The sequence below is a fragment of the Musca autumnalis genome, unplaced genomic scaffold (assembly GCF_047663935.1).
Source record: "Musca autumnalis isolate F117 unplaced genomic scaffold, ASM4766393v1 scaffold_48, whole genome shotgun sequence".
Classification (NCBI taxonomy): domain Eukaryota; kingdom Metazoa; phylum Arthropoda; class Insecta; order Diptera; family Muscidae; genus Musca; species Musca autumnalis.
Window position 1 is genome coordinate 233,461 of NW_027412066.1, and position 15,564 is coordinate 249,024.

Consider the following 15,564-nt stretch of genomic DNA (forward strand, 5'->3'; position numbering starts at 1 on the left):
CAAATAATAAACATATTAAGCTAATGTGTTTTTGTTATTTATCCTCACGTACCATTAACCTCACTTTTAAAAACAAATTGAAAAATAAACTTGCTTTCTGCTGAATCAGTTGCATAATTTTATTTACACTTGATTAGTTTAACGCTAGAAAAACAACTTAATATTCATTAGGTAATAAATTTGCCTATTTAAATTAATTTGCATAATTTCTCCATAGCAGTTGTTGTTTATATTACCAAATATCAGCAATAATTAACGTTTATTATTTGTTTACTTCTATTCATTTTCATTAATACGTAGGGCCATTAACTAACCAGTAGGAAAAGACCAAAGTCGGGCGGGGCCGACTATGTAATACCCTACACCAGTCGAAATATGTAAAAATGGAATAATTAGTATACATCCCAATACGAAAATGCTTAGCTTAATGATGAAAGTACTTAGCTCCAACGCCACGCCAAATCTTATTCATAGTTGGGGTAGAACATTTAAATGGTATGCAGTTACTGCAATATATGCATTCCTAAAGATTCTTAATAGAAGTTAAGAACTGAAGACTTACAAATTGGAATAATTGGTTTCCCTTCATTAATGAAAGTACTTAGCTCCACCGCCACGTCAAGGCTTATTCCTTGGAGGAGTAAAACTGTCGAATTATATCTTGTTTCTACGTTAAGTAGAAGCAAGTTATTCAACATGTTTCTGTTGTTTTATTACTTTTAATTCAGTTGTCATAAAAACAGTAGATTAAAGCAATATAGTGTGTCTTAAAATTTTTAACAAAAGTTGAGAATTAAAGACTTTATTACATTCCAATATTCTGATATATCATATATGCAATCAGGTATTGAATAAAAATATGATTAACAATTCTTTAATTATAATGTGTGAAATATAAATTGTCATTGGCAAAATATTTTGATTTTAATCAGGGATATTCTCCCATAGTTTTATAAAATACACATATTTTAATTTGATATGGAAACACATATCGCGTCATGATAGCTAAGCACTTTTTCATATGTTACCGCATTTATTATGCTTCCCTTCATTAATGAAAGTACTTAGCTCCACCGCCACTTGAAGGCTTATTCCTTGGAGGAGTAAAACTGCCGAATTATGTCTTGTTTCTACGTTAAGTAGAAGCAAGCTATTCAACATTTTTCTGTTGTTTTATTACTTTTAATTCAGTTGTCATAAAAACAATAGATTAAAGCAATATAGTGTGTCTTAAAATTTTTAACAGAAGTTGAGAATTAAAGACTTTATTACATTCCAATATTCTGATATATCATATATGCAATCAGGTATTGAATAAAAATATGATTAACAATTTTTTAATTATAATGTGTGAAATATAAATTGTCATTGGCAAAATATTTTGATTTAATCAGGGATATTCTCCCATAGTTTTATAAAATACACATATTTTAATTTGATATGGAAACACATATCGCGTCATGATAGCTATGCACTGTTTCATATGTTACCGCATTTATTACGCTATTGTCAATGTTACTGAAACACCAATCAATTTGAGATAAACCCTTCGTTGTTGGTGTATTCAGAACAGATATAAGTCCCTTATTATTTAAAAAATCTTCGGTTTCTGGTTTCCCCCTTTGACGGCATATATTGAAATCGCCAACTGTAATAATTTTTTGAGTACTCGGGAATATATAGTTATTCAATACATTGCTAAGATCTTCATGCATACAATGAACAGTATAATTCTTGTTGCGATACAAGGCTAATATGTTTATATCTCTTATTTGAAATACCAAAAGTTCCAATGTTTTGTTGTGATCATGTAACTGTTTATGGAACTTATATTCAGTAACTCCAGAGATCTCGTTTTTAACAAACACTATTAAGCCACGTTTGGATCTGCGATTGCTATGATCAGTGGAATCTAATCGCATTCTGGGCATTACTGTGAATCCAGGAATATCGTAGGATTCATTAGGTAATGTCCAGGACTCTACAAAACATAAAACATCAGCCTTCATCATTAATGTATCCTTCCTTACGTCTTCGAAATGTGCACGAAGACTTTGAACATTATGATACACAATTTTTAAAGAGTTACTTTCACTCATAAAATCGTAACTCGTTTCCAGATATTTATGTGTTCGTAGATTGGTCATTTCCAACTGTACACTATCATTTTCTTTAAATGGCTGAGGTGGATTGAAATTGCCCAAAAGAAAAAGTCCAGCCGCTGTGGTCGCCCTGCTACAAGCTACATATAAAGCCGACCTAGTCATACGTGGCTTCAAGTGGACAGCTACTTTCTCGTATGTCGCACCTTGGCTTTTGTGAATAGTAATTCCTTCAGCTGGTACAATTGGAAATTGTTTGCGATCAATAGTAACCTGTTCATTGCGTTTATATTGAAATGTTTTCACACAAACATCAATAGGTGTCCACAACGATTCAGTTGGATGCCTTTTTTTAGAGCGGGCTAAAACCCCAACATTTTCCTGAGGAAATTTTATCCAAAGAGTGGAAGGTTTACTGGTTGTGCCAATGAAACTGATCTCCATGAGTTGACCTGTAGCTCCATTTACCAATCCGTCACTTGTGTCAACATTCACAGTAACCATATATTTAGCTGTTGTTTTTAAAATTAGCTGATATGGTAATCCTTGAGTTTCCGATACTTTAAATGTTTTAATAGATTCCATGATTCTATTCATATTATCATTGGTTAATCCAGTGGATTTTACAACATCAAATGCATTAGAAATTACTTCGTTTGTTGGAATCGAATTCAACTTCAAAGTGTTGTACACATTGACTTCGTCATTGGAACAAAACAAGTGGATGGCTTCATCAGGAACGGAAATTGGAGATACAACGCGCTGACGTAACAAGGCAATGTCATCGTTTGTCATTTGTCCGGAAGCCATATTATTTAAAGCTACAGCAAATGCACGATCTCCTCTTTGACGCATTATTTCAGTAAGCTCGAAGTACTTAAACTTATCCCACATTGTAGTCCCATATATTGCACTGTATGGATCATTAGTTGGGGCCGCAAATATCCATCTATCGCCAACAGGTGAAAGCTGTCTTAAATCACCAAACACAAGTACCGATATACCACCAAAAAATGATGTACTTTTGAAAATTTGCTTTAATCTTGCATCCAAATAAGAAAACATTTTTGCTCCCACCATTGAAATTTCGTCAATAATCAATAACCTCAAATTCATTAGTTTGGTATAAATTGCATTTAAGGCATCTGGACCCAAAGGCCTCAACTCTGAACTTGACTGATTTACTGGGAGCGAAAACATTGAATGCAATGTGGCACCACCAATTCCAAAAGCAGCTTTTCCTGTAGGAGCTGTCAGTAGAACTTTTATTGAGGTAGGATCAGAACCTGGTATGCTATTTAACCTTCTATTAACGGATTGATAAATAGTCGATATTAATCTGCTTTTACCGACACCGGCACCTCCACCTATAAATTCATAAAACGTTGATCCACATTTTATATTATGGCAAAGATGTGTTAAGTAAAGCTTCTGATTTGCATTTAACGTACGCACCATGTTCAAGAGATCAGGTTCAGATAACAAAGGAGGGAGTTTGATAACGCGTATTGATGGTTCAGGTATTTCTTCCGTTGTACCGTCGTTCTGCGTTCGTAAAATATTTACATTTGTATCTACATCCGGCACACCAAGAACTCTAAAATCATCATCAATATTGGCGTTATCAGCTTCTTCGTTAATATCATCTCTCAATTCTTCTTCGTTTAGCCGCTGTAGAACATTTTCTAGTTCTCGATCCTCAAAAACATCATATTTTTTTCTGTTCATCTCAATACTATCCTTTAGAGCATTGCAAGTAGCTTCATTATCATTTTGCAGTAAATCAACTTCCTCATTTCTCCAAGGATTGAATAACATAACGAGTTCTCTGAAGTAGTCACTTCTGTGAGTATTGACGTTATATCTTCTATACCGAATCACGTGAGGCTTGATTTTTTCTTTTATGAAGCCACTATCATCCTTAAGCCGAAAAGTGCGTAAAGTGTGTTCCGATCCTTCTTCCATTTCTTGTTCATCGTAGTTATCTTCTCTTACATTGCTTCGGCGTGATCTGGAATATTTATAGTTAGCCGCGAAGTCTGCTAAACATAAATCTTCCAGTTCATCTGGCCTTTGGACATAATGTTCTAAAATACCAACAGCATAAATATCCGAGGAATCAGGATGCAAATTTTGAAGTTGCTCCCTAGGTTTAAGCATAAAAACTCGCTCCTCAGGACGGCCAGTATTTATATAGACTTCTGCATTGCTACTTTCTGATAAACGCATTCCCAAGCAGCAATAAGTGGCCTCTTGTGCTGAAATTTCAGTACCTGAAATGAATTTGTGTGCAATATGCTGCAGTTTTTGTTTTACAGAATAATTGCCAGTTCTAATTTCTTCAACAGCATCACGAAGAATTCTTGATACTCCTCGATTTGATTTGTTAATGTAGTTGATTATATAACTACAACATGCATATGGATCTAGGATGTATTGAATATCCATATTGGCTCGGTGCAGTGACAATATTGTTGGATTGTATGCATTTACCATTTTGTCTTCGAATTTCCTTTTTAAAAATATTTTCGGTTTTTTTAAAGAAGACCGAATGGATAACAAATATTCGTCGTAAGTTAGACGTATATTATCGTGGGCCAGAAAATATGGAAAATTATTTAATTGCGAAACTATTTGGGATTCCAAATTTGCATTTAGCATACTTTGAATTTTATCGTAGTTCGCTTTATATTGTTGTATATTTTCGAAGTTTTCGGGAAGTGGCAATAAGATTTCAGTTGTAGGCATCGGGGGATAGGGCATGCCATATCTACATATTTTTTCACCACGGTACTCTCTCGTACATGAACGATTGTGGTTGTGCAGTTGATAAGTAATATATTCCTGTAAACTATCATCAGATCCATTTGTGGAAATATATTTGTCTATAAAGTTTATGACGGAAGGAAAGGAAGACGAATCATTAAAATTTACTTTCGGAGCATCCTTTAGCCAATACATTCCATGAATGTGAGGAGATCCACGTTGTTGAAATTCCACTCTCCAATAATATTTTTCGACAAAATGATTATCAAAAACTCCATTGTCCATTTTGAATAAGGAAAACAATTGCCGGAAACGGAAATCAAAGTAGCGAGAGCATGTGACCGCATCATTACGGATCAATCGAGCCTTTTCAGAAAATGACAAATTTGAAGCTTCATCTTCAGAAATATCGACGTTGTCAACAGTTTTTGATAGGATAACCAAAAGTTCCAACCATTTGGTTTCAGCTGCTGACAAAGTTATAAAGAACGTCGGAAGGCCGAATTGTCTAATCATTGCAACGACTTTTTTCTTTTCTGCTTCCCAGTGAGCTGGAGACGTTCTAATACCTTTAAGAATGCGGTAACCGTCATCATGTTGAATAAGGCTATTTACATATGCATCATCCAAAGCGTTAGCTGCTGTTACATTTCGAGACCGAGTCTGCTTTCGCAAAGCGATTGACACAGCGCTTTTAATTGACAAAAGCTCTAGCTTTTTGTAGCTATACAATATTTTATCAATTCTGCAGCACCTTCTATCATATCGCCGAAGTTCAGATCGAATAATTTTGGAATATGTTTCCGTACACCAACGTTTTTGACCACAATATATGGTAACAAATGCCAACTCTTCGGAATCGGAATCTATAATCATATCGACGGGGCGGTGACCCTCGCCTGGGGCCATGACAACTCGCTGATGAGGCACATTTTCAACTACTCTACTTTCTAACATAGTTTGGTGTCCACCTGGATTTAAATTCTCCATGGCATATTGCTCAGCATGTGGTATGTCTGAAGCCGGGCCATCATCAGATGTTTGGTTATCAAAAATTTCTTGAATAACCGCTTGGTCATCTTGATTGGCAACGAAAGGTACTACATCAGAAGAGCTGTAAAGATTAAACCATTCGTTATCAATTGTAATGCCATGTTTGATATAAAGCTCTGTATTTATCAGGTATCTGGCTGCTTCAATTACTTTCGCAGGTCTGATTGTTTCAGTCATATAATCATGCTGATATTCCATGCGGCGTTTAAGGTGCAATTGAATTACCTGTGCTTGATCGAAATGTCTCGGAAGGGAGGTAATGGTTTCATTAACAGATATGGGCACATTTACTACTGCCCCACGAATTGCGCTTTGTTTTTCAAACCCAAGAGCAACAATAACCATGAAAGGTAATCTAGCGGTTACCAGCCGCTCCTCTACTGCCGTTAAATCTTTTAGGGGGCTTGGAATCTCTGGGAAATCTAAGCCGTTTGATAAACATATATTGGGTTTTCTTCCGTTCTTTACTGCTCTACTACAGGTTTTGCAAAAAATGTAAAAGTCGTTGTCCGAGGGAAACCGTTCTGATAAATAAAAAACTTCAGAAATAAAACTTTGATTTGACATACCTTGTTTGTTCAGTAGTTCTACTTGATGGGGAAACCACAACCCTCCGCAGCAGGTGCATATCTTTGTTGGTCCTAGTTTGATAGTTTCGTTGTACCGCTGAAACCTCAGGTCATTGCGACGACTGATTATCTGGGCCGATTCTTCCTGTCTTTCTTCATTTGTTAAATTGTTCCTTCTTGTTCTGCGTCTTTCTGCCTGAAGAATATTAATTCTACTCCTGTTGCTGGGGTTTCTTCTATGACGCTCTACTCTGGATGTTAGCGATCGATTCTGGTCATGTTGTTCAGCGCGTTGCATGTTTCTTCTTATTTGTCGTTCTGCAGTGTTTCGCAAACGCTCAAAAACTCTGTACTCCGAAAGCTGTCGCCTTTGGACGTGTTGTCTAGTATTTGTTCGCTGTTCCTCAGCGCGATATTCAGGATTCCGACGTCTTTGAGCGTGTTGCCGGGTATTAGCTCGCTGTTCTTCAGCGCGATACTCTGGATTCCGACGTCGGTCAACATGTTGCTGGGTGTTCGTTCGCTGCTCCACAGCCCGATATGCTGGATTCCGACGTCTAGATGCGTGTTGCCGGGTATTTGTTCGCTGCTCCACAGCCCGATATGCTGGATTCCGACGTCTAGCTACGTGTTGCCGGGTATTAGCTCGCTGTTCTTCAGCGCGATACTCTGTATTCCGACGTCGGTCAACATGTTGCTGGGTGTTCGTTCGCTGTTCCTGGGCCCGATTTTCTGGATTCTGACGTCTTTCAAAATGCTGCCGAGTATTAGTTCGCTGTTCCTCCGCACGATATTCCAGATTCTGACGTCTTTCAAAATGCTGCCGGGTATTAGTTCGCTGTTCCTCAGTGCGATACAATACATTACGACGTCTTCTTGCACGTAACTCTGTATTTCTTTCCTGCTCCATTGTACGAACATCGTCATCCTGTCGGCTTTGTCTGTGTGCTTCTGCATTTCGCTGTCTATCTTCCATTCGAGATTGGAGATCCTGAGTAGATCTTAGTGCTTGCATTCTGCTCTGAGCCAAGTTTCGGCGGGTGGCAGAACTTTGGGCGCGTGTTCTTGGCATCGTTCCAAATTGTTGTATATAATATTATTTTATATATAATATTATTTTATATAATATTATTTTATATAATATTATTTTATATAATATTACTTTATATAATATTATTTTATATAATATTATTTTATATAATATTATTTTATATAATATTATTTTATATAATATTATTTTATATAATATTATTTTATATAATATTATTTTATATAATATTATTTTATATAATATTATTTTATATAATATTATTTTATATAATATTATTTTATATAATATTATTTTATATAATATTATTTTATATAATATTATAAAATTATTTTATATAATATTATTTAATAAATGTATTATTATATTAACTGATAAAATTGTATATTTGTTTGTATTTAAATGTTGACTACTTGAAGTGTACAATCAAACTGAAAATATTTATTACTTATTTATTTATTTATATACAAAATGTATAGCCAATATTTGTAGAGTACCCGTTTTTCTATTAAGAACAGAAACACATAAGTTAGGTAATTATGTGTGTCAGGTACATTTTCAACATAACTCGAGATGTACAGCAAATATTTACCTGATCAAATACCCAAAAACACGGGCATGTAAACAAAAGGATTAAGGACTAATCCAAGTGTCAATAATAGCATTATTTACCTGATCAAGTACCCAAAACACATACATGTAAACAAACGGATTAAGGACTAATCCAAGCGTCAATAATCACATGTATCAGGTAAATTCAAGGATTAATATTTATATATTGTTAATCCGTTTGTTATGTAATGTATTGGGTATTTTAAACATAATATGAGAAGTACATTCCTTTTCTTACCTGACCAAGTACACAAAAACTAATCTGTTCACAATAAGATCTTAACAATTTCAATTTAATAACAAATCAGGTAAACGGGAGGATTAATATATTCATAATCTATGTCGCGAAGAAATCAGTTCGGACCTTCAATAGTTATTGTGACCATCATTTTAGGACTGGACCAATATGACTCAAAGTTTGGACAGAATATTGTGATATCCAACATTTGGACCACATCGGTCTGAAAATGTAGCTAAAAACGTCAAAATTGGGGGGTACCGTTATATAGGGGCTATACCAAAACGTGGACCTATGTCCACAACTTTTCTTATATAAGTTTATTGATACATAAGAACCCTAAATGTCAAGTTATAGCTAAATCGGTCTGAAAATGTAGCTAAAAGCGTCAAAATACCGCAAATCAGGGGGTACCGTTATACGGGGGCTATACCAAAACGTGGACCTATGTCCACAAGTTTTGTTATATATGTTTATTGACACTTAAGAACCCTAAATGTAAAATTATAGCTACATCGGTCTGAAAATGTAGCTAAAAACGTCAAAATACCGCAAATCGGAGGGTACCGTTATATGGGGGCTATACCAAAACGTGGACCTATGTCCACAACTTTTGTTATATAAGTTTATTGACACTCAAGAACCCTAAATGTCAACTTATAGCTATATCGGTCTGAAAATGTAGCTAGAAACAGCAAAACACCGTAAATCGGGGGGCCACGTTATATGGGGGCTATACCAAAACGGGGACCTATGTCCACAACTTTTGTTATATAAGTTTATTGACACTTAAGAACCGTAAATGTTAAATTATAGCTACATCGGTCTGAAAATGTAGCTAAAAACGTCAAAATACCGCAAATCGGAGGGTACCGTTATATGGGGGCTATACCAAAAAGTGGACCTATGTCCACAACTTTTGTTATATAAGTTTATTGACACTTAAGAACCCTAAATGTCAAATTATAGCTATATCGGTCTGAAAATATAGCTAAAAACATCAAAACACCGTAAATCGGGGGGCACCGTTATATGGGGGCTATACCAAAACGGGGACCTATGTCCACAACTTTTGTTATATAAGTTTATTGATACATAAGAACCCTAAATGTCAAGTTATAGCTAAATCGGTCTGAAAATGTAGCTAAAAACGTCAAAATACCGCAAATCGGGGGGTACCGTTATATGGGGGCTATACCAAAACGTGGACCTATGTCCACAAGTTTTGTTATATATGTTTATTGACACTTAAGAACCCTAAATGTTAAATTTATACATACATCGGTCTGAAAATGTAGCTAAAAACGTCAAAATACCGTAAATTGGGGGGTACCGTTATATGGGGGCTATACCAAAACGTGGACCTATGTCCACAACTTTTGTTGTATAAGTTTATTGATACATAAGAACCCTAAATGTCAAGTTATAGCTAAATCGGTCTGAAAATTTAGCTAAAAACGTCAAAATACCGCAAATCAGGGGGTACCGTTATATGGGGGCTATACCTAAACGTGGAGCTATGTCCACAAGTTTTGTTATATATGTTTACTGATACTTAAGAACCCTAAATGTCAAATTATAGCCAAATCGGTTTGAAAATGTAGCTGAAAACGTCAAAATACCGTAAATCGGGGGGTACCGTTATATGGGGGCTATACCAAAACGTGGACCGATATATCCCATCTTCGAACTTGATCTTCCGACGGCTAAAAAAATGGTATTCCCCAATTTTCAGCGAAATCGGTCAACAAATGCGACCTGTACGTTGCGAACGGACGGACGGACGGACGGACGGACGGACGGACGGACGGACGGACATGCATAAATCGACTCAGAAAGTGATTCTATGTATATCCCTAGAAGGAACTATGGGTCTATCTCGCTTCCTTTTGTATGTTACATACAAATGCACTAACACATAATACCCCTTACCACATAGTGGTGTAGGGTATAAAAATCATAGATGTAGTATCAAAAAATTTTTTGATTTTTTTGAAATGGAAAAGACGATTTTAGACACTTTTGCTGATATACCCTTGTTAGCATAAATGCTGAGGGTATAAAAATAGGTAAAAATGGGATGAAGCCAATGTGTCTTTTTTGTTTTCTCTTGATTTGTGAATAATCCAAACTTTTCCCGATTTTCCTGTCAAAGTAAAAGTAGAAGTAAACTAAATACGGATCATCTCACTAATGTATAACTTTTCAAAATTTGATCTGCGTCTACCATTAAATGATGCTGAAGTCAGATTTACAGTGTTTTTTTACACTTTCCTCTAGTCACGTTCCGCAAACAGATTTTTCAGAAAGGCTTTTATAGCATTGTATTACTTGCGATTCTGAGTTTTTAGATACGTATATCGTGAATGTAGTCTCCACAGCTTCAGAGAAATCTGCATCGAAATGCGGAAATTTTGTGCGAACCTTTTTCTAAAAATCATATTTTTCGGGTCTAATATTTACAATTATCATTCGATTACCTCGTACCCCATTGTACTTTTTAGTTTTTTACGTTCCGGATCTAATAAATCAGTCCTCGTGAAAATTCACCTACTAAAACGCGAGTTACGAGATATTCCAAAGTAGGAAAATCACCTAAAATTGTTTCTGAAAATATCGCGTATTTAATCGCGTTTTCTGCGGGTCACTTCCACAGCAATGAAAAACACTAGTATTGCATTTTCGTTTTAGCGGAAACAGAAATTTAAAAACTTCACTGATAAGGGAGCTCTATTCCTTTAATCCCAAAAATTGTGTGTGATGCTACATCCACGGTTCTTTACCGACCGCCAAGGAATGGATATATATCGATGTAGATTTCTATAGTGGACACTGAAATCGGATGCGGACAAAAATTGTATGCACTCTGCGCAAATTAGCGAAGTTTTATACGTTTTTTCAACACTAAGATGCAGCCGATGCTACATCTTAGCCACCAAATTAAATTGCGAAAACTATATTCAAATTAAAAGTTACGGTATTGCTGTACATGAAAATCACATGCGGACAAACTGATTTTGATAATTACGCGACGTACGCGTATTTTAAAATGCATGTCAATTAGAATGGGTTACTTGACCTATATTTCCATTTCAGAAACTTTGGGATATATCCAAACCAATTGTCTTCCCCAATGGGAAAGCTTTAATATAAATGTCTATAAAGCAAAATACGTCTATTTTATTGGGATATTTAAGCAAAATGAAGAAAGTTTTCATATAGATTTTTAAATATTTTCTAATACAAAAAATATATTTTTTCAAACAAAAAATAATTTTTTTGACCAAAATATGTACTTATTTCGGCTATAACATTGGAACTATATTATACCAATCTGTAAGATTTTAGTCTCATTTGATTCGCCGTGAAGTTTTGATCCATAGCAAATTTTTAAGTAATTTTATGACCGCTAAATGAGCCTGTATTTTGAAAAAAGTTGACTTAAATTTAATAATTTATAAATTTTTTGTAAATTCCGCGAATTCTGAGTAACATTTTACATGTATTATGCAATCTACTCGCTGAAGTCGCTTCGAGAGAACTTTTTAGTAACAATTGAGCTCATCAAAATAATTAGCGTTTTTATAATATTTTTTTTAAAGGACTAAATAAAACCGCCGTTACTTTTGTCCGCAACAACCAAAAATTGGCTCGCGAGCAGATTCGCACTGGGGATTTTTTTTCTTAACATATGTGAGCCGCTCAGTGCACACTTCGACTAACTCCACTTTTTGAAAATTTTGAGATTTTAGTGTCAAAGCCTTTGATATATCCATATCTATTTATGATTATAATATCTTTCCTGAACAATAAAGATGAGCACCTTTAAATAACAAGTTTTTTTTTGACTACTGAATAATAAGCAATTTTTTTCAGTGCACACTACGATTAACTCCACATTCAAATGTAGTTCTGCTCGCAACGTGTAAATTTTTACATGCAATGCTCTTTCGGCTTTTGTTGAAACCACAGATGGCCTTTAGAAAATTATGACGTATATGACATACATTTTTGACGTATATTACATAAGTCGGAAACGTCGTAAACCTTACCATGAAGAATGCCGCTAACATGAAGTAATTACAAATATTCTTTTATAATCGAGCTGCCAATATTAATTTGTATGTAAAACCTGTAATATATGTGTATAAAACTAAGTTTTTCGTTAATAAAAAAATTCAAGACCTAACTTTATTACTTTTTTCAGTGCACACTTCGATTAACTCCACCATTACCACAACATTACTAACGATTGCTTGTTGACTATTGTTTTTTATTTTATATACCGTTACATGAAAGCTATACCTGCTGTTATGCATTCTACATTCTATATTTGAATCCATATTGTCAGGGGAATTTTAAAAAACAATATACATTTCATCATTGCTTTTCTCAACTTTTTGTTTTATGGAGTTAGTCGAAGTGTGCTCTGAACGCCTCATGTAACAAAAATCTTTGTTTGTAGCGCGAAAAAAAATTTAACATTTTTTTGAAATGGAATATGAAATATTTGACAACATTTGTGATATGTATGATGCTACATACAATATGAAAAACAAGTAAAAATGTTAAGTTCGGTCGCAACAAACTTTATTATATCTCCTACCATGAAATATTCTGACCTCAAATGGAATAATTTGTTTCCTCTCCTGTCCACGGTACTGGTCGGAGACTTTTTTTGACCACTAAGAACTCCAAATAGCAAATTACAACCAATTTGAATCGAAAATGTAGATACAAACTTCAAAATACCTGAAATAGGGAGGTAACGTTATGCAAACTACTCGCTGAAGTCGCTTCGAGAGAACTTTTTAGTAAAAATTGTGCTCATCAAAATAACACTGCGCTACAAAAGTGGACAAAATTTGTTTGCAGGTGTTCTGATGCATAAATTCGGTATTGTGGGAGTCCATTTAAGACGAAAATACCTTTGGTTTCTTTGGGTCACTTCGTTTTTTGATTTTATAAAGGAAAATGTAGTGAAAAACGGTGTTTCTTGGATTTTCAAATTAAAACTGACATAACTTATTTTTTCCACAACGGACATTTACAGCTTATTTTTTATTTAAAATGTGAGAATCATGTCTTTCGAACAAGTCATAATTTTTAAAAATCGGGTAACAAATGGTTAAGTTATAGTGATTTAAGTGTGACATAAACGCAATAAAAAACAGGTAAATGCTTTTCCTCGTGCTCTAGGATGCGTAGATTATACCAAACTGCGTAATTATTTACTTTTATCAGAAAGGAATTTTGTTTAGCTTTACAAAACGGGGAAAACCAATGCGATCGGTTGAAAATCGCGTGAGTTATGCCATCTTTAGTGTTTTAACTTTTTGATGCTACATATAATATGAACAACAAGTAAAAATGTTAAGTTCGGTCGCAACGAACTTTATTATATCTTTATTAAATATTCTGACCTTAAATAGAATGATTTGTTTCCTCTACTGTCCACGGTACCAGTCGGAGACTTTTTTTGACCACTAAGAACTCCAAATAGCAAATTACAACCAATGTGGACCGAAAAAGTTGATACAAATTCAAAATACCTGAAATAGGGAGGTAACGTTATATTGGGGTTATACCAAAACCTGGACCTATGACCACAATTTTTGGTACAGAAGGTTTTTGATCATTGAGAACTCCAAAAGGCAAATTACAACCAATTCGGGCTGAAAATGTTGATAAAATCTTCAGGAGGCACCGTAATAGAGGTCTATACCGAAACCTGGACCTAATACAAAATTTTTTGGCGCAGAAGGTTTTTGATCATTGGGAACCCCAAATACCAAAGTATAGCCAATTAGGATAGATAAAGGCTTCAATGCCTTAATGATTTGTTGGCTAAAGTATGTTTTACTTATTTTTAGCATATACTGAAAAAAATCAGATTGATCCAACGATTATAAATTTTTTTGTCGCACCTTCCCATACAAGTGGGACCACTGTGCATTGCATTCCCCATTACTTCAATGATATTACTGCAGTATATCGCTAACAGTTTAACATTCTGAACAACGAACAACCACCGCATTGAAATAAAATGAAAAGTATCAATACTAATTTTAGGTATAACCATTTGCTTGCATTACTACGATTATAGTTATTTAAATGGCTTGTATACAATGAAGTGCAATAAAAGAACAGCATCAGGGGAAAATAAATGTCGAATGGAAATTATTGACTTGCAAATTGAAAGTTGATCATATGCAAGTGGTGAAAAGATAAGAAAGAGGGCAAGGAATGAATTTGACGCACACAGTTCTTTATGGAAAAACGCGGAGAAAAACTCTGCGGAGAGGTATTTTTAGTTATTTAATGTTTCTTAAGGTACATTCGATTCAAACGTCTCTAATACCAAAACTGCATGAGAAATATTTTTAACAAATTCCTTAATTGTTGGTCGTTGAAAAATATACTTTAAAATCCATAAATACATTTCTTCCTTTGTTCTTATTGAAATTCTTGACCATAACCATAATAGGTCCGCAATATACATTCAATGACTCTGGAATAGCGTGGCCTCTTTTCATCTATTGTATTAGCTATTGTAATCTGGAACGCACAAAGCAAAATCCAATTATTTAAATTTAAATATATATTTATAATAAATATAAATATTTAATGTTAATCGACGGTTGTTTTACCGCTTTCGTACAGGTAATCATGAATTATGACATAAAACTACAACATTATAGATTCCATTAGAGTTTATTTTTATTAGCACATTGAACGCAGGATAAAAAGGACATAAAGTAATATTGCATTATGCATTGCATATGTAATAAATTTTAATGTAAGCAATAAGGAAAGGAATGTTATTATAAAGAAGCATTATGGTAAGAAGAAAAATAGTTGTTTAATCTTGTAAGAAGAGAGTAAGTGAGAGAGATACAAATCTGTAACGCAAAGCAAAAAAGAAAAATATGTGGTATGTACGTATGTATATACAAAATTATAGATATATTGATTTAGTAGTGACAAAAATCACGAAATCATTCTGAAACAGATTAAAACAAGTAAGAGATGGCTATAGTCGGACGGGGCCGACCATGTAATACCCTACACCTCTTCCTCTGGGCACTTTTCTCCACGGAATTTACTTTATATGATTGCGACACGTTATGTTGTTGATATAATTCATTTGTATTTTTGCATCATATATTATTGATT